This window comes from Armigeres subalbatus, chromosome 1 (genome assembly GCF_024139115.2).
Source record: "Armigeres subalbatus isolate Guangzhou_Male chromosome 1, GZ_Asu_2, whole genome shotgun sequence".
Lineage (NCBI taxonomy): Eukaryota > Metazoa > Arthropoda > Insecta > Diptera > Culicidae > Armigeres > Armigeres subalbatus.
Window position 1 is genome coordinate 223,603,074 of NC_085139.1, and position 24,782 is coordinate 223,627,855.

General features: G+C 44.3%; 1 protein-coding gene across 2 annotated transcripts in view; it reads right to left on the reverse strand.

Moving 5' to 3' along the window:
• LOC134205821 (glutamate receptor ionotropic, kainate 2) overlaps positions 1-24,782 on the reverse strand; it is an 872,584-nt gene that overhangs the window by 588,456 nt on the left and 259,346 nt on the right. The gene's annotated exons all lie outside the window — the stretch shown is intronic.

Genomic DNA, 24,782 nt, shown 5'->3' on the forward strand with positions numbered 1-24,782 from the left:
ATTAATTAATTCCTAGGATAGCAATTCAGGGCAGCAGGGACTATGTCCAAGCGCTTGACGATTCCTCCCCAGGCCATCTGCGAGTTGTGGGGCTTGCCTAGGATGTGGTGGGGTTTGACAGTGGGCCCTGTTAAACCTCTATAAAAAGCTGCATGTATCCGCAAGTAGGCCCCACTAAAGCGACCGTGTGTCGCTCAAAGCGCACAAGCCCAAGTCCTGGTGTTAGGTGGGACGCTAAACAGCCCTGACACGACGGCCCTCCGACGAGACAGGAGGTTTGCGCAGGCCCAATAAGCCGCCTTTAAAAACAACTATTACGAACGACATAGAAGATAATACGACTCGATACAATCGGCAACGACCTAGGCGACGAATAAAGGATCACGATTGGAAGCTTGAAACATGGAACTGCAAGTCGCTAGGCTCCGCAGGTTGCGAAAGGATAATCTACGATGAATTACATCCCCGCAACTTCGATGTCGTAGCGCTGTAGGAAATCTGCTGAACAGGACAGAAAGTGTGGAAAAGCGGGCATCGAGCGGCTACCTTCTACCAAAGCTGTGGCACCACCAACGAGCTGAGAACCGGCTTCATAGTGCTGGAAAAGATGCGCCAACGCGAGATTGGGTGGCAGCCAATCAACGCAAGGATGTGCAAGCTGAGGATAAAAGGCCGTTTCTTCAACTATAGCATAATCAACGTGCACTGCCCACACGAAGGGAGATCCGACGACGAGAAAGAAGCGTTCTATGCGCAGCTGGAGCAGACATACGATGGCTGCCCACTGCGGAACGTCAAAATCGTCATCGGTGACATGAACGCTCAGGTAGGAAGGGAGGAAATGTATAGACCGGTCATCGGACCGGATAGTCTGTATACCGTATCGAACGACAACGGCCAACGATGCATAAACTTTGCAGCCTCCCGCGGAATGGTAGTCGGAAGCACTTTCTTCCCCCGCAAGAATATCCACAAGGCCACATGGAAATCACCTAATCAAGTAACGGAAAACCAAATCGACCACGTTCTAATCGACGGTAAATTCTTCTCCGACATCATGAGCGTACGCACTTACCGTAGTGCGAATATTGAATCCGACCATTACCTCGTTGCAGTATGTCTGCGCTCAAAACTCTCGACGGTGATCAACACGCGTCGGAGTCGTCCGCCGCGGCTAAACATTGGGCGGCTACAAGACGGTAGACTAGCCCAAGACTACGCGCAACAGCTGGAAGTGGCACTCCCAACGGAAGAGCAGCTAGGCGCAGCATCTATTGAAGTTGGCTGGAGAGATAATCGATCCGCCATTGGAAGCACCGCAACCGCCGCACTAGGCACGGTGTCCTAGATCAGAGAAACGACTGGTATGACGGCGAATATGAGCAGTTAGTAGAAGAGAAGAATGCAGCATGGGCGAGATTGCTGCAACACTGCCCGAGGGCGAACGAGGCACGATATAAACGGACGCGGAACAGACAAAACTCGAATTTCCGGAGGAAAAAGCGCCAGCAGGAAGATCGAGACCGTGAAGAGACGGAGCAACTGTACCGCGCTAATAACACACGAAAGTTCTATGAGAAGTTAAACCGTTCACGTAAGGGCCACGTGCCACAGCCTGATATGTGCAAGGACATAAACGGGAACCTTCTTACGAACGAGCGTGAGGTGATCCAAAGGTGGCGGCAGCACTACAAAGAACACCTGAATGGCGATGTAGCAGACGAAGATGGCGGTATGGCGATGGACCTGGGAGAACGCGCGCAGGACATAATTTTACCGGCTTCGGATCGCCAGCAAATCCAAGAGGAGATTGGCCGGCTGAAGAAAAACAAAGCCCCTGGGGTTGACCAACTACCAGGAGAACTTTTTAAATACGGTGGTGAGGCACTGGCTAGAGCGCTGCACTGGGTCATTGCCAAGATTTGGGAGGAGGAAGTTTTGCAGCAGGAGTGGATGGAAGGTGTCCCATCTTCAAAAAGGACGATAAGCTGAATTGTAGTAGCTACCGCGCAATCACATTGCTGAACGCCGCCTACAAGGTACTCTCCCAAATTTTATGCCGTCGACTAGCACCAATTGCAAGGGAGTTCGTGGGGCAGTACCAGTCTGGATTTATGGGCGAACGCTCTACCACGGACCAGGTGTTCGCCATTCGCCAAGTACTGCAGAAATGCCGCGAATACAACGTGCCCACACATCATCTATTCATCGACTTCAAAGCCGCATATGATACAATCGATCGGAACCAGCTATGGCAGCTAATGCACGAAAACGGATTTCCGGATAAACTGACACGGTTGATCAAAGCGACGATGGATCGGGTGATGTGCGTAGTTCGAGTTTCAGGGGCATTCTCTAGTCCCTTCGAAACGTTCAGAGGGTTACGGCAAGGTGATGGTCTTTCGTGTCTGTTATTCAACATCGCTTTGGAAGGGGTAATACGAAGGGCAGGGATTAACACGAGTGGTACAATTTTCAATAAGTCCGTCCAGCTATTTGGCTTCGCCGACGACATAGATATTATGGCACGTATCTTGGAGAAGATGGAGGAAGCCTACATCAGACTGAAGAGGGAAGCCAAGCGGATCGGACTAGTCATTAACACGTCGAAGACGCCCAAGCAACACCTCTTGTTTCTCAGTGAGTAACAACAACTGTGGTGTGACTTACTAAAGGTCTGACTTATGCACAACGCGTCGTATTTGGAACTCCTTTTGTGACACAAAAAGCGCAAGAGGTGGAGCTTATTTGCAACATCGTGCGGCTACAATGAAAATAAAAACACAAAAACCAACCGGGAATCGAACCATGGGCCTTGAGATTTGCAACCTTCTACTATAACCATCACACCAACAATTCTATTTGGAGATTCTGCTACAAGTGCACTACATAAACAACAAAGTCCTTTGTAACTTCATTGTACCTTATACGGAACATGCAGGGGACTGTCAAAAATAAAATACTGCTCAGCTGAGCTCAAAGTGTTTTGCAACATATCAGAAACATTGTCGTAATAGCAATGAACCGAAGTGTTATTAATTCTGCAACTTATCTGTTTTGTTTCTGATATGAAACACATCGAATTTTAAACCACCCAAGAAGTCAGATGGGTAGAATATTGCGACGCCACTTAAACGGAAATGAAACATCGTGATTTTCTGAAACTGGGAAGTGGCTTTAATGTGACTCGATGTATTGCCAGTGTCTTCAATGCAATTTATTAGGAACAAACACCTATTTGAAAGATGTTGCGCGTGCTGCTTGGGCGAATTGCATGATAGGAAGAGGTTCATGAGAAGACAATGTGAACCACCCACCGCGAGTTTGCATCGGTGGTGACGAAATCGAGGTGGTATTTGTGTACTTGGACTCACTGGTGACTGCCGAAAATGATACCAGCAGAGAAATTCGGAGACGCATAGTGGCTGGAAATCGTACGTACTTTGGACTCAGCAAGATGCTCCGAACTAATAGAGTTCACCACCGTACCAAACTGACAATCTACAAAACGCTCATTAGACCGGTAGTCTCCTACGGACACGAGACCAGGACGATGCTCGTGGAGGACCAACGCGCACTTGGAGTTTAGGAAAGGAAAGTGCTGCGTACTTTCTATGGTGGGGTGCAGATGGCGAACGGTACGTGGAGGAGGCGAATGAACCACGGGTTGCATGAGCTGCTGGGAGAACCATCCATCGTTCACATCGCAAAAATCGGACGACTGCGGTGGGCCGGGCACGTAGCCAGAATGTTGGCGTGCTGCTAGGGTCCGTAGACTGCGTGGTTGGCGAAGTGCAGCCATGGACCAAGCTGAATGGAAAAGACTTTTATGTATTGCACAGGCCACTCCGGCCTTAGTCTGGTAATAAATAAATAAATATTCACGGAATTCTGTCCCAGATTCTCCCGGAATTTTGACTCGTATTCTGCCTATACCCTGTCCCTGATTCTCTCAGAATCATGTCCCGAGTTATCCCCGAATCAAGTTCCGGGTTATGCCGAAATCATGTTCTGGATTCTATCGGGATTCTATCCCGTATTCTCGCGGAATCCTTTTCAGCATCCTCTCAGAATCCTTTCCTGATTCCCATTCAAGATGCTTCCTGTCCAAGATTCTCTCGAATTATCTACGAACCCTGTCCCGACATTCATGCAAGATTATTCTTGTCCTTAATTATCTTCGCAATCCTGTTCCTGTTTTTCGCGGAATCCCGTTCAAAATTGCCTCCGAGTCCTGTCTCGAGTTTTCTCAGAATCCCTCCTATTCCTGTCCCACGTTCTATTGGAATCCTCTCACGGATTTTCTAGAAATTCAAGATTCTCTCCCAATTCTTTCCTGTATTCTCTAGGAATCCTCTCCCAGATGCTCCCAATCCATTCAAGATTCTTCCTGTCCAAGACTCTGCCGATATTCTGCCTCGGATTCACTTCGCATTCTGTCCCGGAATCTCGTCGAAGACTCTCCCTGTCAATGATACTCCCGGGATCCTGTTCCGGATTCTAATGGAATCTTTTACTGCGTTATCCCGAGATCCCGTTCCGGATTATTTCAGAATTTTTTGTTGAATTCTCTTGGAATCCTGTATTGATTTTTTTTAGAAATCATGTCCCGAACACATGTCCTGAATTCTTTCGGCTTCTTGACTCAGATTATATCGGAGTCCTGTCCAGATTTTTCCCAGATTTCCGTTCAAGATTCATTCTGTCCAACATTCGCTCGGAATCTTTCAGAATCCTGTCTCGGTTTTCTCAGCATCCTGTTCCGGATTCTTTCGGAATCCTGTCCCGATTTCTCGTAAAATCTCGCCCAAGATTCTGCCAGTGCAAGATTCTCCGAAATTCGGTACACGCTTAAAATCAATAACACAGAGATATGTTTGCTGTACGCAAAACTGAGCTAATGCAGAACAACACGTAGATGAGCGACAGTTACACAGCCACAAAAATAGCTCGTGTGGTTTTGTTGAAGCTTGGATTTCAATATTTTCAACAGTATTTGGTTCCTCATGAAACAAGGAATCTGTACAAACGTTTACATGTTAAAAAGGACCATTATCACGATCGTACGAGGCACTTTTGTGCTTGTGTAACTGTCGCTCATCTAGGTGTTGTTCTGCATTAGGTCCGTTTTGTGTGAAGCAAACAGATCTCTGTGTAATTGATTTTAAGCGTGTAGAATCTTCTATGGGATTTATTCTCTGGGTTCTTCCGGAATCCTATCCCAGATTATCTCGGAATCATGTCCTAGATTCTCTTGGAATCCTATCCCGGATTCTACTGGAATTCTGACCCGGGTTCTCTCAAAATTTTGAACCAGATTCCATCGAAATCCTGTCACAATTTCTCCCAGATATCCGCTCAAGTTTCTCTCAAACTTCTGTCCTAGATTCTCCCGCGATCCTACTCCAGCTTTTCCATTCTCCCCGAATCCTGTCTCAGATTTTCTCGGAATACTGTCTTGTATTCTCTTGGAATCCTCTCACGGATTCTCTCGAAATCATGTCTCAAAGTAACTTAAAATTCCGTCCTGAATTCTACTGGATTTTTTTTTGTCTTTATTAAGGAGACTTTCAGCCCGAGGCTGGCTCGTTTCCGATTCTACTGGATTCCCTTCCACCGTTCTTCCTACTTCTCGTGCCTTCCTTCGAACTTGTGCCTCGGATTCTCACCTAATCCTGTCCTGGATTCTTTCGGAATTCTCTCCTAGATCCTCTCGGAATCCTTTCCCGATTTCTATTCAAAGTTCTTCCTGTTCAAGATTTTCCAAATTTTGTCTCGGATTCTCTCCTAATCTTGTCCAGAATTCTCTCGGAATCTTCTCACAGATGGTCGGGGTTCAGCCAAAACGCACCAAGCGCCAACGAAAAATTGCCGATTTTTCTGCTCAAACTTTCGTTTAGCAGATTTAATTGATCGTAAATCGTATCGGATATCCCTCAACCCCATAACTGAGGATATCCTACTGCAGATGTACGTTTAAATTGATATGAAACTATTTCCGTTGTCCTTTTACGAACAAAATTTTACAAGTCAGTCGAAAAGCCGCTTGGTGCTGTTTGGCTGAGCCCCGACCAGATGCTCTTGGAATCCTTTCCTAATTTGCATTCAAGATTCTTCCTGTGTAAGATTCTCTCGGAATTCTGCCTCGGATTAACTTCGAATTCTGTCGCGGATTATCCTATAATCCTCTCTCGGATTCTTTCAGAATATTTTTTTCAGAATCCTGACCCTGGTTTTCCCGGAATCTCGTTCAAGATTCTCTCCAGAATCTTTCCTCGATATCTCTCAGAATCCTGTCCTGGATATTAATGGAATTCTGTTCCAGATTCACCCGGAATTCTGACACGTATTCTGCAGGTATCCTGTCCCTGATTCCCTCAGACTCATGTCCCAGGTTAGCCTGGAATCCTGTCCCGGATTCTCACGGAATCCTGTCCAAGATGCTCTCGGAATCCTTTCCGAATTACCATTCAAGATGCTTCCTATTAAAGGTTATCTGTTTCGGGTTCTCTCCGAATCCTGTTCCAGATTTTCTCGGAATCCTCTCATGGATTTTTTTGAAATCCTGACCCTGTTTTTGTGGAATCTAGCTCAAAATTCTCTCCCGATCCTGCCCCACATCCTTTTGAAATCCATTCCCGATTTCCATTCAATACTTTTCCTGTACAAGACTGTCTCGGACTTCTGTCACGGATTCTTTTCGTATCCTGTCCCGAATTCTTTCATTCCTGTTCGGAATCCTTTCACAGATGCTCCTTAAATCCAGGCTTCATTCCTAATATTGTCCCGGATTCTTTCGGAATCCTCTCTCTGATCCTCTCGGAATCCTTTACCGATTTTTGTTCAAGATTCTTCCTGTTCATATTTTCTCCCAAATCCTGTTCCTGTTTTTCGCGGAATCCCGTTCAAAATCTTCTCCGAAGCCTATCTCGGATTCTCGTGGAATCCTTTTCAAAATCCTCTTAGAATCCTTTCCCGATTTCTGTTCAAGGTTCTTCCTGTCCAAGAAGATTCGGATTCTCTTCTAATCCTTTCCAACATTCTCTCGGAATCCTCTCCAAGATGCTCTCAGAATCCTTTCTCAATTTCCATTCAAGATCAAATTCTCTCAAAATCCTGTCGTGGATATTCACAGTATTCCGACCCAGATTCTCCCGGAATTCTGACTCATGTTATCCTGTCCCTGATTCCCTCAGAATCATGCCCCGGGTTATCCTGGAATCCTGTCCCAGATTTTTACGGAATCCTCTTTAAGATCCTCTCGGAATCCTTTCCTAACTCCCATTCAAGATGCTTCCTGTCCTAGAATATTTAAGAGTTCTGTTTCGGATTCTCTTTGAATCCTGTTCCAAATTTTCTCGGAATCCTTTCACGGATTTTTTCGAAATCCTGTCCCTGTTTTACGTGAAATCTCGCTCAAGATTCTTCCTGTCCATAATTTTCTTCGAATTCCTGTTTCTGTTTTTGCGAAATCCCGTTCAACATTTTCTTCGAATCCTGTCTTGGATTCCCTCGGAATGCTGTTGAAAATCCTTTTGGATTCTTTTCCCGATTTCTATTCAAGATTATTCTTGTCCAACATTTTTTCCAAATTCTATCTCGGATTTTCTCCGAATCCTGTCCCAGATTCTATTGAAATCCTCTCATGGATTCTTTCGAAATCTTATTGGATTCTTACAGTCTGTCTCAGAGTCACTTAATATCTTGTCTGGAATTCTACTGGAATCCCGCCCAATTTCCTCCTATCGGATATTCTCCTGGGATCCTGTCCCTGTTTTTCGTGGAATCCCGTTCAAGATTCTCTCCGAATCCTTCTCCACATTCTCTCGAAATCCTTTTCGGATATTCATTCAAGATTCTTCCTCATCATAATTAAAAATCCTGTTCCTGTCTTTTGCAGAAAGCCGTTCAAGATATCTCCTGTGTCGGAGTCTCTGGGAATCCTCTTCAAAATCCTTTTGGAATCCTTTCTTGATTTCCATTCCTTTTCAGTCCAGTTTTTTCAAATTCTGTCTTAAAACTCTGAATCTCTCCGAATCCTGTCCCGGATTCTATTGGAATCCTCTCACGGATTCTCCCGTAATCCAAAATTCTATCCGAATTCTCTCGAAATCCTTTACCGGAATTTCGTCTAAGATTCTTCCTATCGAAGGTTCTCCCGGAATCCTGACCCGGATACTCCTGGAATCATGTACTGCGTTATCCCAAAATCATGAATCTTTTGGAATCTTTTGCTGGATTCTCTTTGCATCTTGTTCTGGATTCTTTACAAATCCTCTCCAGAACGCCTCTCTTGAGTTTGTCCGGAAACATGTATTGGATCCTCTCGGAATCTTGACCCGGATTCTATCGGAATCCTATTCCAATTTACTCCTCGATTTCCGTTCAAGATTCATCCTGTTCAAGATTCTCTCGGAGCCTTTTCCCTGTCCCGGTTTTTTCAGCATCCTGTTTCGGATTCTCTCGGAATCTTCTCTTTTCCAGGAATATCGTCCATAGATTCTGCCTATTCTAGATTCTCTCGAAATTTGTACCGGATTCTCTGGGATTCATGCTCCGGTTTCTCCCGGCATTCTATACAGGATTCCCTCAGCATCATGTCCTGGATTCTCTTGAAATCTTGTCCGGAATTCTCAAGATTTTCCCAGAATCCTTTCTCGTCATCTCTCAGAATCCAACCCCGGATTCTGCCGAAATTCTGACCAGGGTTCTCTTAGAAACTTGAACCAGATTCCATCGGAACCCTGTCCCAATTTCTCCAAGATTTCCGCTCAAGATTCTTCCTGTTCAAGAATCTCTCGAAATTATGTTCTGGATTCTCCCGAGATCCTGCCCCGGCTTTTCCTGAATCCTATCTCGGATACTCTCGGAATCCTGTTTCAGATGTTCCTCGAATCCTGTCTCCGATTTTCTTGGAATTCTGTTCCAAATTCTCTTGGAATCCTCTCACGAAATCATGTCTTGAAGTCAATTAAAATCCTGCCTGGATTTCTACTGGAATCCCTCCCAACTTTCTTCCTATCCAAAATTCTCCTGGAATTCGGAATCCTGTTCTGCCCTTGTCATAAGACGAGTTTGTACAATCCCATTTAATTCCACCACTTAAAGTCGAGTCAAGTACCAGACACTGAAGACGACCTTACTGTTGAGGTCGAAATACGTATTTGTGAAGGTACAATGACAAGTGAAGCCACTAAAAAGCTTAACATAATTTCCTGAACATCCTGTCCTGATTTTCCCTTAATTCCAAACAAGATTCTTCTAGTCCAAGGTTTTTTTGGAAACCTTTTTCGGATTCTTTCGGAATGCTGTCCCGTGTTCTCCCGGAATCCTCTCTAGAATTCTCTCAAAATTCTATCCTGGATATAATTATGTTCCAGATTCTCCCAGAGGTCTGACTCGTATCCTCTCGGTATCCTTTCACGGATTCGCTCAGAAGCTTGTCTCGGATTCTCCCGGAATCCTGTTTCCGATTTTACCGGAATTCTTTCCCTGTTTTTCCGGCATCCAGTTCATTGTTTCAAAAAAAAAAGGATTCTCTCAAGATTTTGTACCGAAATCTCCCGGAATCTCGTCCATAATTTTCCCTGTTGAAAGTTCTCCCGGTATACTGTCCAGGTTAATCCTAAATACTGTCCGGCATTCTACCAAAGCCCCGTTAACATTTTTCTCGCAATTCTGTCTCGGATTCTCTCGGATGCATGCTCCGAATTCTTCCAGAATCTTGTCCCGGGTTATACCGGATTCTCTCAGAATCCTGTCCTGTATACTGACGGAATCTTATCTCAGATTGAAGCGGAACTCCACGATTCTCCCGGAACACCGTATCGCATTCTCCCGGAATCCTGAAACATTCTCTCTGAACCCTGCTTTTGAATCCTGTCCCGATTCCTCCCGGAATTCCGTTCAAGAGTCTTCCTGTCCAAGATTCTTTCAGAGTTCTGTCTCGGATTCTCTCGGAAGGGGAAAGGTGGTTTGGCCGAAAGCCATGTGGCCGAATGCCACTAGGCCGAAACTTGTTTGGCCGAACAGACCATCAGGCCGAAATTCATTTGGCCAAATGGATAATTTGGCCGAAAGGGTCATTTGGCCGAAAAGGTCGTTTGGCCGAAAGGGTCATTTGGCCGAAAGGGTCGTTTGGCCGAAAGGGTCATTTGGCCGAAAAGGTTATTTGGCCGAAAGGGTCATTTGGACGAAAGGGTCATTTGGCCGAAAGAGTCATTTGGCCGACAGGGTCATTTGGCGAAAGGGTCATTTGGCTGACAAGGTTGTTTGGCCGAAAGGGTCGTTTGACCGAAATGGTCATTGTGCCGAAAGGGTCAATAGGTCAAAAGAGTCATTAGGTCGAAAAGGTCATTTGAGAAATAAGAAATTTGACATTTCATTTCTCACTCCTCGCTGTAAAAAGTGAGTAGTGCGAAGTGAGTAGTGAGACGTCTCTCCGCTTTCGGCCTAATGATCCTTTCGGCTGAATGACCCTTTCGGCCAAATGACCTTTTCGGCCAAACGAAACTTTCGGCCAAACCATCTTTTCGGCTAAATGACCCTTTCGGTTAAATGACCCTTCCGGCCAAATAACCTTTTCGGCCAAATGACCCTTTCGGCCTAATGACCCTTTCGGCCTAATGACCCTTTCGGCCAAATGACCCTTTCGCCCAATTGCCTTTCAGCCAGATGGATTTTGGCCTAGTGGCATTCGGCCAAATGGTTTTCGGCCGAATGGGTTTCAGCCGAACGACCCTTATCCCTCTCGGAATCCAGTCCCGTATTCTCCCGGAATCTATACTGGATTCTCTCAAAATCCAGTCCTGGATACTCTCGGAATCATACCCCGATTTTTTCCGGAATCGTCATGATTCCCCATGTCCAAAATTCTCCTGGAATCCCGTCTTGAATTCTCTTGGAATAATGCCCGGGTTTTCCTGAAATTCTATCTCGGATCTCAGAATCCAGTCCTGGATTCTTTCGAAATCCTGCCTCGAATTCTGCCGGAGAACCGTCCTAGATTCTTTCTGTACAAGATTCTCGAGGATGCTCTCAGAATCCTTTTCTGGGTTTTATAAAGAAGATTCTAAGGAAGAATTATGGACTGATCCTGGGCATGATAGACAATGTTTGTGGTCTTGAACGACTTTTTTTTCCGGAAGGTTACAAAAAACTCATTTGAAAATATTTTAACCATAAACGATTCAAAGTGATCACTCTACCCCCGATAACGGTACGTCTAAAGCTAATAGCTCTATCCGCCGAAATCGTCAGCTAATCATAACCAAATTACTTCCGACAACACTTCCGTCGTCTTGCCGTCGCGTATCGCATTCATGCCATCAAAGCGATAACGACGACGTTAACGGTGGTGAAGTACTGACCTGACTGCAAATTGCTGCCACCAGACACCGAGCATCTGAAAGGACCAACTCGCTCGCTGACTGAAGCGAAAAACTATGTCGAGAAGTGAATTAATTTCTGCACTTTTCCTCGCCAGCAGCTCCGAAAAGCGAAAGATTTGGTAGTTTAAGCAAGTGCGACGTTTTTTTAGCCAGGCTGTTCCGAACACGTCAGCACGGGTTGCTTACTCAGTTGTCATTTTCATCGCTCACCGCCCTGTCGTCACCTTTTTTCCACAATTTCGATGCGCTCCGCGCCAAAAGCGCAGCGGTGACTATTTTCTACTCCAGTTGGGCCTCCCCCGAGGGCAATTGCTTCGTTAATAAGCTTGCACTCCTTTTTGTTTCGGTATGTTTTAATTAGCGTTCGGTATAAAAAAAAGTGAAAAAGCTCTACGAAAACGTATTCATTCCAACATGATGATGTGTGGCAGAGAAGTGGTCGCTGTAAAAGAATTTGCCCACGTTGAGCATGAAATCATCGCTGGCGGAGTTGTAAAGGGCTTTTCGGGATTTTCAATAAGGGATTCTCGATTTTGGTCTTCATTTGCATAAATAAGCATTCGCTTTAACATGGCACCTTATGAGCAATTAGCTAGGGGGCATATTTTTTCCATCCCGTTCACATCTAGCTTCTACGCCACTGGAAATCATGTGCTGGAAAACTGACTCCCTGTCCCACTGCCAGGCGTGTCCCGGTTGGTTGGTGGTCAGCACCGCGGCCCTGACTGGCTGCTGATGAAGATAATCTGCTTCGTTCCGTGGTAAGTGTGCTCGGTGAGGAAAGTACATAGTCGAAAATTGTGCTGCCGAGCGGCAAATTTTCTGCTGGTTTTCGAGCTGAATAACTCCGTTTTTCGGAGCGCCCAGGCGAATGCGAATCAGTGGAACGAACTCGTGGCGGGTGTTTTTCCGAGCAGACGAATTCCTTCCTAATTAGCATTTGAAAACGAAAAGTTGAGTTGATGGCAAACTACGGGAGAGGTTAACGTTGCTTTCCTTTCAAATTTAGAAACCACACCTGCGGCATAATTTTGAGAGAAGAGTTGAAACTTAAAGTGATGGTACCTCATTAACTGGGTCTCTAGTGCTGTTTGTTGATTAGTTTTTGTGAGCATTCAGCGTATCACCTGTCTGTCACCAAAGTGACGGTCGACATTGCGTATTTATTGAAGCAAATATTTAGTAGCGCTATTGACTGAAATACTATGAATTCGTTTTCATGATCTGTGAAATCATTCAACTAATCAAGCTCTGAAACGGATTGATTATCTGACTATAATAGCACTTAAAATTTAATAAAATTGAAATGTTACAGTAATAAATTCCATTGGACACAACAGGCACGTGTTGCTCCCTCGCAAACCGACTTTAACAGATTCGCAACCGTCGTCATCCGTCAATGTCGCCGACCATTAATTTAGTGTCGATCGTTGTCACTGCCAAGAAAATTAATTCACTTCCCTCCGGTCGGTCATAAAGCTTCGATGCTGGACGCGGCCGACAATGTTTCTTAATGCCAGATTTCCCTCCATGACACATAAACAAAAGCACGACAAAAAATGTGCCGATAAACGGAACAATAATTAATTCTCAATCGGGATTCGGTTGACGTTTGTTTTCGTGGCGATTCTACCCGCACACGGCAAGTCGGTTGTTGCCGCCCCATTCATCATAGCCCGGCGACTACCAGCTCAGTCGTATTCCCCCAAGCTAATTACGTTCACATCATATTATCACGGAACAAGCTTTTATCGTCCATTAATTACCGCAGGTCTATTTCCGTCATCCATCTCATTTTTTTCTGCTTTGATGATGGCCAGGAATTGGACGGGAGGGGCAGTTCGCATTTGGTTTGTTTCCTCGGGGGACAATAATTCAACGACGGGCATTCAGAGATCAAACAACAGCAGCCCACGGAATGATGGACATCTGTAGAATTTGGTCAAAACTGACGGATCCGGAAATCAATGAATTATTTACGAACATGTTCCACAAGTGAGGTTTACTACTCAAAATGTAGTAAACTCGAACTTAATACTACTTTTTATTCATACGACCCAATATGTCTAATCAGCACGCTTATAATTCGTGGAAACGGTTGGATTTTGTTGATTAGCTCTGATGTGAAGCTTTCGACTATCGTGTTCAATTTTGTTTGAGTATTGTTGGCTATTTCAGTCTTATAAAGCAGCTAAGACATTGTTGCGTCTAATTTCCGAAGTTTCGGTGTATGTTTCATCTTCTTCAGGGATTTAGAGACTAGTTTTGTTGTGTATGTGTGTGTCCTAGTGTAAAACATAGCGTTGTCAATTAACAATGGCGTATCGTTACGGTTCATACGTCTTATTAATGTGGACTTCACTGTGGTTTTCGAAATGTGTGTAACCGCCAGACATTCTTAATACTCACGCTCCTCTAATGTGAAAGTGTGCTATACACATGTGGAAGTATTGACTTGAGAAATGGATTGCGAGTGATTTGACTATGCGTCCAATTTGGGAATCTCGAGCTCGTTCAGTAGCCGGTTGCGAAGGGCGACGGAGGTCCTTCGTAGCTTAGTTGGTTAAAGCACCAGTCTAGCGTACTGTAGGGTCATGGGTTCGAGTCCCATCGAAGGGAAAGTAGTTACCTCCAATACATTTTCCAAATTAATATCTTCCACAACATTGTAAATTACGAAATGTTTCTTGGTACATATTTCTCAAGTTTCATCCCACCTACACTTTCGATAAAAGCTTCTCTGCATTCATCGCCCACGCGGAACTTCCCGGATCAACCTCCCGTACTTCTCGGAGGAACTTCCAAAGAAACTTGTCGGAGAAACTTCTGGAGGAATTTCCCGAATGACCTTCCGGAAGAACATCTCGGAGAACTTCCCATAGGAACCTCTGGAGGAACTTCTCGGAGGAACATCCCGGAAGATCTTCCAAGAGGAACATCCGGAGGAACTTCCGGAAGAACTTCTCGGAAGAACTTCTCGGAGGAACTTCCCGGAAGTACTTTGGGAGAAACTTCCCAGAGGTACTTCCGAAAGAACTTACGGAGGAACATCTGGGGGAACTTCCCGGAGAAACTTCCCGGAGCAGCTTCCAGAAGAACCTACCGGAGGAACTTACCGGAGGAACTTCCGGTGGAACTTCCCGGAGAGACTTCCAAGAAGAACTTCCGGTGGAGCTTCACGGAGGAACTTCTGGTGGAACTTCCGGCGGAATTTCCCGGGAGAACTTTCGGAAGAATATTCGAAAAAACTTCCGGAGGAACTTCTCGAAGAACCATCCCAGAGGAACTTCCGCAGGAACCTCTAGGAGCAACTTCCCAGAGAAACTTTTCTGAGAAGCTTCCAAAGAAACTTCCGGAGGAATTTCTTGGCAGACTTCCCGGAGGATCTTCCGGAGGAACTACCGAAATACCTTCTCATAGAAACTTCCAAAGAAACTTCCGAAGGAACTTACGGAGGAGCTTTCGAAAGAATTTTCTCGTAGGAATATCCCAGGGGAACTCCCCGTAAGAGTCTCCGGAAGAACTTCCCAAAGGAACTTTCCGTAGGAACTTTCTGGAGGAACTTCCTGGAGGAACTTCCCGAAGGAACTTACTGGAGGAACTTACTGGAGGAACTTCCCGGAGGATCTTCCTGGAGGAGCTTCCCGGAGGAACTTCTAGTGGAACTTCCGGAGGAACTTCCCGGGAGAACTTTCGGAAGAATATTTCGAAAAAATTTCCAGAGGAACTTCTCGAAGAACCATCACGGAGGAACTTCCTCAGGAACCTCTAGGAGGAACATCCCGGAGGAACTTCTCGGAGAAGTTTCCAAAGAAACTTCCGGAAGAATTTCCAGGCGGACCTTCCGGAAGAACTTCCCGGAGGAGCTTTCGGAGGAACTACCGAAATATCTTTTCATAGAAACTTCCAAAGAAACTCGTAGGAATATCCCAGAAGAACTTCCCGTAAGAATTTCCGGATGAACTTCTCAGAGAAACTTCCCTCAGGAACCTCCCGGAGGAACTACCCGGATTAACTTGCCGGAGGAACTTCCCGGAGGAACTACTTGAGGTACTTCCGTAAGAACTTCTCGAAGAACCATCCCGGAAGTACTTCCGCAGGAACCTATATGAGGAACTTCCCGAAAGGAACTTTTCGAAGAAGCTTCCAAAGAAAATTCCGGAGGAATTTCCCGGAGGACCTTCTGAAGGAACTTCCCGGAGGACCTTCCGGAGGAATTACCGAAATATCTTCTCATAGAAACTTCCAAAGAAACTTCCCGGAGGAGCTTCCTGGAGGACTATCCGGGAGAACTTCTGAAAGAATTTTCTCGTAGGAATATCCCAGGGGAACTTCCCGTAAAAATTTCCGGAAGAACTACTCAGTGGAACTTCCCGGAGGAACCTCCCGGAGAAACTTTCCTGAGGAACTTCCCGAATGAACCTCCTAGAGGAACTTCCTGGAGGAACTTCTGGAGGAACCTCCCAACTTCTGGAGGAACTTCCTGGAGGAACTTCCCGGAGGAACTTCCGGAAGAACTTTCCGGAGGAGCTTCCCGGATGAACCTCCCGGAGGAACTTCCTGGAGGAACTTCCTGAAGAAACTTCCTGGAGAAACTTCCCGGAGGAGTTTCCCAGAGTAACTTTCCGGAGGAACTTCCCGGAGGAATTTCCGGAGGAACTTCCGGAAGAACTTTCAGGTGGAACTTCATAGAGGAACCTCCCTGAGGAACTTCCCAGAGGATCCTCTCAACTTCTGGAGGAACTTCCCGAAGGATCTTCCCGGAGGATCTTCCGGAGGAACCTCCCGGAAGAACTTCCCGGATGAACCTCCCGAAGGAACTTCTGGAGGAACTTTCTAGAGAAACTTCCTGGAGGAACTTCTGGAGGAACTTCCTGGAGGAACTTCCCGGAGGAACTTCCCGGAGGAACTTCCCGGAGAAGCTTCCGGAAAAACTTGCTGCAGGAACTTCCGGAGGAACTTCCTGGAGAAACTGCCGAAGGTACTTCCGGAGGAACTTCCGGAAAAACTTCCAGGAGGAACTTCACAGAGGAACCTCTCTGAGGAACTTCCCGGAGGAACCTTCCAACTTCTGGAGGAACTTACTGGAGGATCTTCCTGGAGGAACTTCCCGGAGGATCTTCCCGGAGGAACTTCCAGGAGGAACTTCTCGAAGGAACTTCCCGTAAGAATTTCAGGAAGAACTTCTCTGAGGAACTTCCCGAAGGAACCTCCCGGAGGAACCTCCCCGGAGGAACTTCCCCGGAGGAACCACCCAACTTCTGGAAGAACTTCTTGGAGGAACCTCCTGAAGGATCTGCCCGGAGGAACTTCTCGGATGAACCTCCCGGAAAAACTTCTGGAGGAACTTCCTGGAGGAACCTCCCGGAGGATCTTCCCGGAAGAACTTTCCGGATGAACCTCCCGGAAGAACTTTCCGAAGAAACTTCCCGGATGAACCTCCCGGAGGAACTTTCTGGAGGAACTTCCTGGAGGAACTTCCTGAAGAAACTTCCTGGAGGATCTTCCCGGAGGAGTTTCCCGGAGTAACTTTCCGGAGGAACTTCCCAGAGGAATTTCCGGAGCTTCTGGAGGAACTTCCCGAAGGATCTTCTCGGAGGAACTTCCTTGAGGAACTTCCGGAGGAACCTCCCGGAAAAACTTTCCGGAAGAACTTCCCGGATGAACCTCCTGGAGGAACTTCTGGAGGAACTTCCTGGAGGAACGTCCTGGAGGAACTTCCTGGAGAAACTTCCTGGAGGAACTTCCCGGAGGAGCTTCCGGAAAAACTTCCTTCAGGAACTTCCTGGAGGAACTGCCGAAGGTACTTCCGGAGGAACTTCCAGGCGGAATTTCACAGAGTAACCTCCCTGAGGAACTTCCTGGAGAAACTTCCTGGAGGAACTTCCCGGAGGAACTTCCTGGAGGAACTTTCCGAAGGAACTTCCCGGAGGAGCTTCCGGAAAAACTTCCTGCAGAAACTTCCGGAGGAACTTCCGGAAGAACATCCAGGAGGAACTTCACAGAGGAACCTCACTGATGAACTTCCTGGAGGAACGTTCCAACTTCTGGAGGAACTTACTGGAGGATCTTCCTGGAGGAACTTCCCGGAGGATCTTCCCGGAGGAACTTTCAGGAGGAACTTCTCGAAGGAACTTCCCGTAAGAATTTCAGGAAGAACTTCTCTGAGGAACTTCCCGAAGGAACCTCCCGGAGGAACTTCTGGAAGAACTTTCCGGAGGAACCTCCCAACTTCTGGAAGAACTTCCTGGAGGAACCTCCCGGAGGATCTGCCCGGAGGAACTTCCCGGATGAACCTCCCGGAAAAACTTCTGGAGGAACTTCCCGTAAACATTTGCGGAAGAACTTCTCAGAGAAACTTCCCGGAGGAACCTCCCGGAGGAACTTCTGGAAGAACTTTCCGGAGGAACTTCCTGGAGGAACTTTCTGAAGGAGCTTCCTGGAGGAGATTCCGGAAAAATTTCTTGTAGGAACTTCCGCAGAAACTTCCTGGAAGAACTGCCGAAGGTACTTCCGGAGGAGCTTCCGGAAGAACTTCCAGGAGGAACTTCCCTGAGGAACTTCCCGGAGGAACCTCCAAACTTCTGGAGGAACTTCCTGGAGGATCTTCCAGGAGGAACTACACGGAGGATCTTCCCGGAGGAACTTCCCGGAGGAACTTCTCGAAGGAACTAAAGGAACTGCCGGAGGTACTTCCGGAAGAACTTCTGCAGGAACTTCCCGTAAGAATTTCAAGAAGAACTTCCCGGAGGAACCTCTCAACTTCTGGAGAAACTTCCTGGAGGAACTTCCCGGAGGATCTTCCCGGAGGAACCTCCCGGAAGAACTTCTGGAAGAACTTTCCGTAGGAACTTCTGGAGGAACTTCCTGGAGGCACTACCTGGAGGAACTTCACGGAGGAACTTCCTGGAAGAACTTAACGGAGAAACTTCCTGGAGGAACTTCACGAAGGAACTTTACGGAGGAACTTCCCGCAGGAACTTCTTCCTTCTTCCTTCTTCCTTCCTCCTTCTTCCATCTTCCTTTTTCCTTCTTCCTCCTTCCTTCTTCCTTCTTCCTGCTTCCTTCTTCCTTCTTCCTTCTTCCTTCTTCCTTATTTCTTATTCCTTCTTCTTCTTACTTCTTCTCTCTTCTTTCTTCTTTTTTCCGTTTTTCTTCTTCTCCCTGGATTTTTCTTTCTTCTTTCTTTCTTCTTTCTTTTTTCTTTCTTTCTTTTTTCTTTTTAATTTCGTTCTTCTTTCTTTTTAATTTCGTTCTTCTTTCTTTCTTCTTTTTTCTTCTTTCTTTCTTTCTTCTTTTCCTTGCTAATTATTTATTTATTTTTCATTCTTTCTTTTTCTTTGTTATTTATTAATTCAGAGATGATCATGCTTCGTGTTGCTGGCTACTCGCTATCTCACTTATCACTTCTCATGAAAGCGACTCAAACTGTTTTAAATAAGCTGTTTCTCCTTCAATAATGTTTTTTTCTAACTTGAAAATCAGGAACAATATTGTCATTTTATTTTTATATAGGGGAAAAGACGGCTTTGGCAGGTTTTGTTCTATTATTGTCAGGGGGGTTTTTGTCGACCAAATGTTATGAAATTTAGCCACAATATTCTGTGATATGCAAAGAATGTTTAGGCCAAATTTGAGGACAATCAGTCATAAAAACCCCCCTGACAATAATAGAACAAAACATGCCAAAGTTGTCATTCCCCCTATATAAATTATTTGCACAGATCTATTAAAACTATTCAGAAATTTGATTTTAAAACAAAGCAATGTAATGTGACAGTGATCACGAAAACTACCAGTACTGCTTCTTACCAATAACTCTACACTACTCATATCTCAGTTGTCACTTCCCACTTCTTACTTTTCTCTACAAACACTTCTTATTTTTCACTTCTCACGCCTAATAAGAAAACGTATTTCAACTATTCGGCCAAATGGCATTCGGCCAAACGGCATGCGGCCAAATGCCCAAGCAGCACACATGTTGTACATAGATTTATTTCATTTTAAAATTTCCTTATTTTGTTTTATTTAATTTAATCTTATTTAATATATAGTTTAACATGTTTGAGAACGCATCTAAATAAAAAGAAAACAGTCTATTTTGATATAGATAAATACTAGGGTTAAGGCAGGCATTTTCGTCTTTTCGTCATAGTCTCGAAAACCAATAAAAGAGACACTTTTTTGACAAACTCATCCGTATCAAATTGTAAACTCAGGAGATACGTTCTGCTATAGTGGAGTTCTAGTAAATGAACGTTGTTTTTGATGGTTTTAGCCCCTATGACGATGGACGGAAATACCTGCCGTGTCCCTATATAATGATAAGTTTATCCACCTTCGGATGCAATCATTTTCATGTTCATTGTACTATTGTGCAGCATACATATACAGCACTGCTATCGAAAGATCAGAATAACCGTACCCCCATACGAAGCAGCAGATGCATGTTTGCTCCTCTAATCGGATTTTGATGAATAGCTAGCTACTGTCTGCTTTTCGTTCATATCACTTTCTGTGAAGTGCTATCAAACTTCGTCGTGCTGCAACCAGTGACGGGAAATGTGAAATGTCGTTTCGATGTCATGGAACTAATTTGTTAATAACTTTTCCCACTAGCTATTTACAGTTGTGTCCTTTACATAATTTTGTAGCTCTTTAAGGATCCTAAAACTTTTTGTTATAGGTCATTGCTCTTATTCTGAATTTTGCGACGTGAGAGCCGAATTAGTGTCATTGCATTGTTAATAAAAAAATCGCAAATAGCAAAAAAAATAGCAAATAGCAAAATAGCAATCCCATGAATTTTTTTAGACATTTCCCATTACTGGCTGCAACATAGTCCACAATCGCCAACAACTGCTGCTGCTGGTAGACAGTCAGTCGTTTTCCATACATTGACAGTCGATTATCTCGCCATTCAAAGGACCAGGTCGCAAACTCAAGCACGGAAACTTCATCATCGTCATTGCGGGACAAGTAAAAAGTAGTTCTATGCTGTCGTTTGATTTTCGATCTGTCTAGACTACTTTCGTACACCAGGACGCAGACCGATTCAACTTTGTTCGAAGATTTTTTTTCAGTCGACACATGGTGTGGCTTCCACACTTGAAGAAACCTTTCCCTCCGGCAGTATAAACAACACAATGATGGGAAAAGTTGTCTATTCGCAGCACTTGGTGCGAACCTTTGCCCCAAATCGAGGCGAAATAAAAAAAACTATACCATCAATCAAGTGAATATTGACTACCAGGAGTCTCCATTTTACTTACTGTCGTTGTCATTGTTAAAGTAGACATTTTTTCCGACGCAATTCCGAAACTTTCTATTTCCATGTTTGCTGGAAATGAACCAGCGATAAAAATTCAAGCAAAAAAGTGGAAAACTCAGAAAACACAAAACTGAATGGGGATGATTCGGCTTAAAACTAAATAAATATACACCATCTGAAGCCCCGTCGTTTTACAGCTGCTTGTTTTGTCCAGATCCTTGTTGTGCCGTCCTTCAAGCTTGCACCTATAGAATGAAGCGAAACATAAAACTCATTCGAAGAAGAAGTGATGCAACTTCTAGTCATTGCATTCCGTTTCCATCTCCCGTCATCAAGTGAATATTTTCTTTTTCTTCTTCTAGGCTTTGGACTAGTTTTTGCTTATGGCAAAGAGCTTTAAGTTGGCGTCGGAGGCACCACTTCCACTGTTTTTGATGCAAACAGTAATCCATAAATATGTATATTACATGCAGCTGCACACGGGGAAATCGAACCTTCAGTCCGATACCATGCATTTACCGACCGGACTATAAGAGGTCTCATCCCTTCATGCCTACCTACTTGAAGTTAAACTCAGTCTTCTATAATCTCATCATCCCCTGTTCTGTGTCTCTCGCTGGCCTCTGCATCTACATCACTCGTTGAACAAAGTTTAAGGATCTTGTTCGCTCATTTCGCTTTGTGTCGCTACTTCAGATGACTTTCTCTTTTTCTTCCCTACCGGTGGTGGTGGCTGATTTGTTGTATCATGATACCCCTGAAACGAGCGTTGTTGACATTTGAGAAGTACCATTCTCCACACTCGAGTGTTTTTGTCGAGTAGATACATATCTGTGGCATTCCAAGTGGACGATATCTGCATTTTAACTCTGTGGCGGCAACAATTAGATGGGGTCATAATCCAGGATCGATAGGGTGACCAAGAGATAGATGATTCTCACATTCAATGAAGAATGCAAATTAAAGAAGGATTGCAAGGACAATTTCCAGTGAATCTCTGCTGAACCGTGTTAAGATTTTCATTTTTAATGGGAGAAGTCACTCGATAACTACATAAAGCTCACTCTCACTTTCTTGGGAAACATAAACAATGAAAGGAATTATCACCAAATATTCATAGATTTTCATTTAAGTATTATAAGCAAGCAGTCTCGGCTTAATTAATGTTATTATTACTACACGTTCGGAAATTTTATTTAGCCAAAATCGAATGGTTTTTGTTTTCTCATGACATTTCACATTTCTTTACTTATCTCCATCACTTCACTTCTCACATTAGACACACTGTTGTCACGACTTTGACACCGGCAACACTGTTTACCGAGCTGTTCACTGTAACGCATCGAAAATTGTAGATGTAGCAGATGTAGCAATGTGTCGTTTACGATATGTCTACATGCCAAATGTTTACCTTTAAATTAGTTAGAACGTTTGATGCTGATAAATGTGAGGCTAGGTAAAAATTATCAATTCCACTCTAAAATCTTATGTAAAGTAAGTTGAACTATAGTAAAATGAATTATCTAAACTATTATAAACTAATTTTTAAAATTAGTGGTTTGTTTGATTAGTTTGATGGTTGAAAAAAGTATACAATACCAGGTGGTAGGTTATGTTTGTGATAATAAAATATGCTCCAGATATATTATATTACTATAATAATCTCAGCAGGCTGTTCACGGTAGATACAAAGCCTTTCTATACAGATTCTGCCATCAATAGGCACTATTGAATGTAAGTTCTGAATATAAATAGCCACGGAATGATATACACCTTCAATTGTTTTCAGCTTGAAGTATCGCTTGAATAAAGTTGCTGTCAGGAAATAGTATGGAAGGATTTGTTTATTAACAATACTTCAAGATTTAATAATTATGGCTACAAATTACCCTCATGAATCCTCGGCGAATCTGTCGCGTACGGAAATCTGCATCTGCATGGCCTGCGAAAACGCAGATGTGACGGATGACCGCGTAGCTTGTGACAAGTGCGATCAGTAGTGACATTTCACATGCGCTGGTGTTACTGAATCCATATTGAGCAAAGACTGGGTTTGTCCCAGATGCCGTCCACCATCCATACCACCCTTAGTCAGGTCAACTACCTTCAGTCGGCGAGCAGAGTTGCAACGCAAACGCTTGGCAGAGCAGCAAGCGCTTGAGCAAAGGGAACTTGAACTGGAAAGAAAGCAGCTCGAAATGCAGAAAAGACACTCGAACGAATTGTACCACTTGGAGGAAGTGCTTGTAGAAGAGCAAGTGAAGAATCACACTGTTAGAAGCCGGTTAAACGAGATCGAAGTTCGTGAGAAGCAGTTCAAGGCCTAGATTGAGAAACATACAACCACTGGATCGGCTTCCATGGCACAGCCATCGGGATCTTTACATACATCTAAGCAACCAAACGACTCAGCAATGTGACTTCGATGTTTTCGACAAGAAGAAGAATGTCGATCCCTGTGGGTCGTCAGGGCAACAGCCCATCGTTACGGTATAGGTCTGTAAAGCCAACGATGAGTCAACTGATAACCCCGTTCTGCAGACGTTGCGAAACCAACTATCAGAGTACGAACAGCCGCGACAGTCTGTATCAGTTGAGCAGTTATTATGCCTGGAAGCACAATTGCGAAAATGTCGAATTCAGATGCTGCAACAGAAAACATGTGCTGTCGGATACGATCGCACTGAAGACTCAACCAATACGAACAAAGGAGCGTAAGTAAAGTAAAGATCAAAGACATCGCAGCTCAAGTCATTTGTCCAACGATCTTCGTCCAACGATCATTTGTCCAACGATGGCCGATCTTCTACAGCAGTTTCACCAACTCCACAGCAGCTTGTGGATTTAACAACGTAGAGAATCTCGTTCGCTTACAGCGTTGCCTGAAAGGCAGTGCGCTCAAATCAGTTCGGTATTATCTGCTATCTCCTGATTCCGTACCGAACGTTATTGAAACGCTTCAAACACTATATGGTCGCCCAGAGGTCATAATCAACAAACTGATCCAGAATGTTCGTAAAATTTCGTCACCGAAGCCCGAGAAGTTGGACTCGCTGATAGATTTCGGAATGTCGGTTAGAAATTTGGTTCAACATTTAATCGCGGCAGGATAACAAGCGCACATGTTCAACCCGGCGATTCTTCAAGAATTGGTTAACAAACTACCAGCCAATATAAAACTACAATGTGCGCCCATTGCATCTGATGATTGAACCGGAGGTGAGTTTGCGAAGCTTCAGCAATTTCATGGGAACGATTGTAGAATCGGTCAGCAAAGTGATGATCTATACAGGCAGCCTAGGAGCAAAAAGCCTCAAAGCAAGGACAAAAACTTTCTCCATGCCCACTCCGAGAAGACAGTTATCGACATTCGTAAACAAGCAAAGGATGAAGAGCAAAAACCATGCCTATTTTGCAAAAAAGCTGGCCATCGTATGAAAAACTGCATTAAGTTCCAACAACTTTCAGTGGATGACCGCCCTGTCCATGGATGATGGGATCGACGGTGGTTCATCAAGTATCTCGTTATAACATGAATTAATAGAGTTAAGCTAAATTCACTCTCAATGAATACTTGTTCTTTGTATTGCGTTAGCATTATTTACATTTTTTTTAGATCCATAACAATTTTTCAATTACCGTAATCCGGGGCAACATTGATCATTTTTTAAATTATTTTTTGAATATTTCCTCCGTAAGTGAAACCATGACACTTTTCAAATTTTTAAAACAAGTACTGGCACGTGTAGAAAGTATTAGGCCGTTGAGCTCGATTATTTGATAATTTTAAACTTGTTTGTAAAATACTTTTTGTTAAGTTTTGGAATATTTTAATTTGGGGTAACTTTGATCATCATTCGTTTCGATCATTATCTACAAAAAAACAAATTGGGAAAGCATGAAAAACGTCTCTTAAAGCGAGTTGTTGTATATGAAACATCAAAAGAACTAACTAAACCAATAATATCGCTTTAAAACCCGTTTTTATTTCTAGGTTTGTCTAGGTAAATATAGAATACAGAAATATTTCCTCATAAAAAAAACAAATCTTTCAATTTAGTTTACGCACAGCGTTGGAGTTTATTCAACAAAAATAATAAGCTTGAAAACCAAAGCAA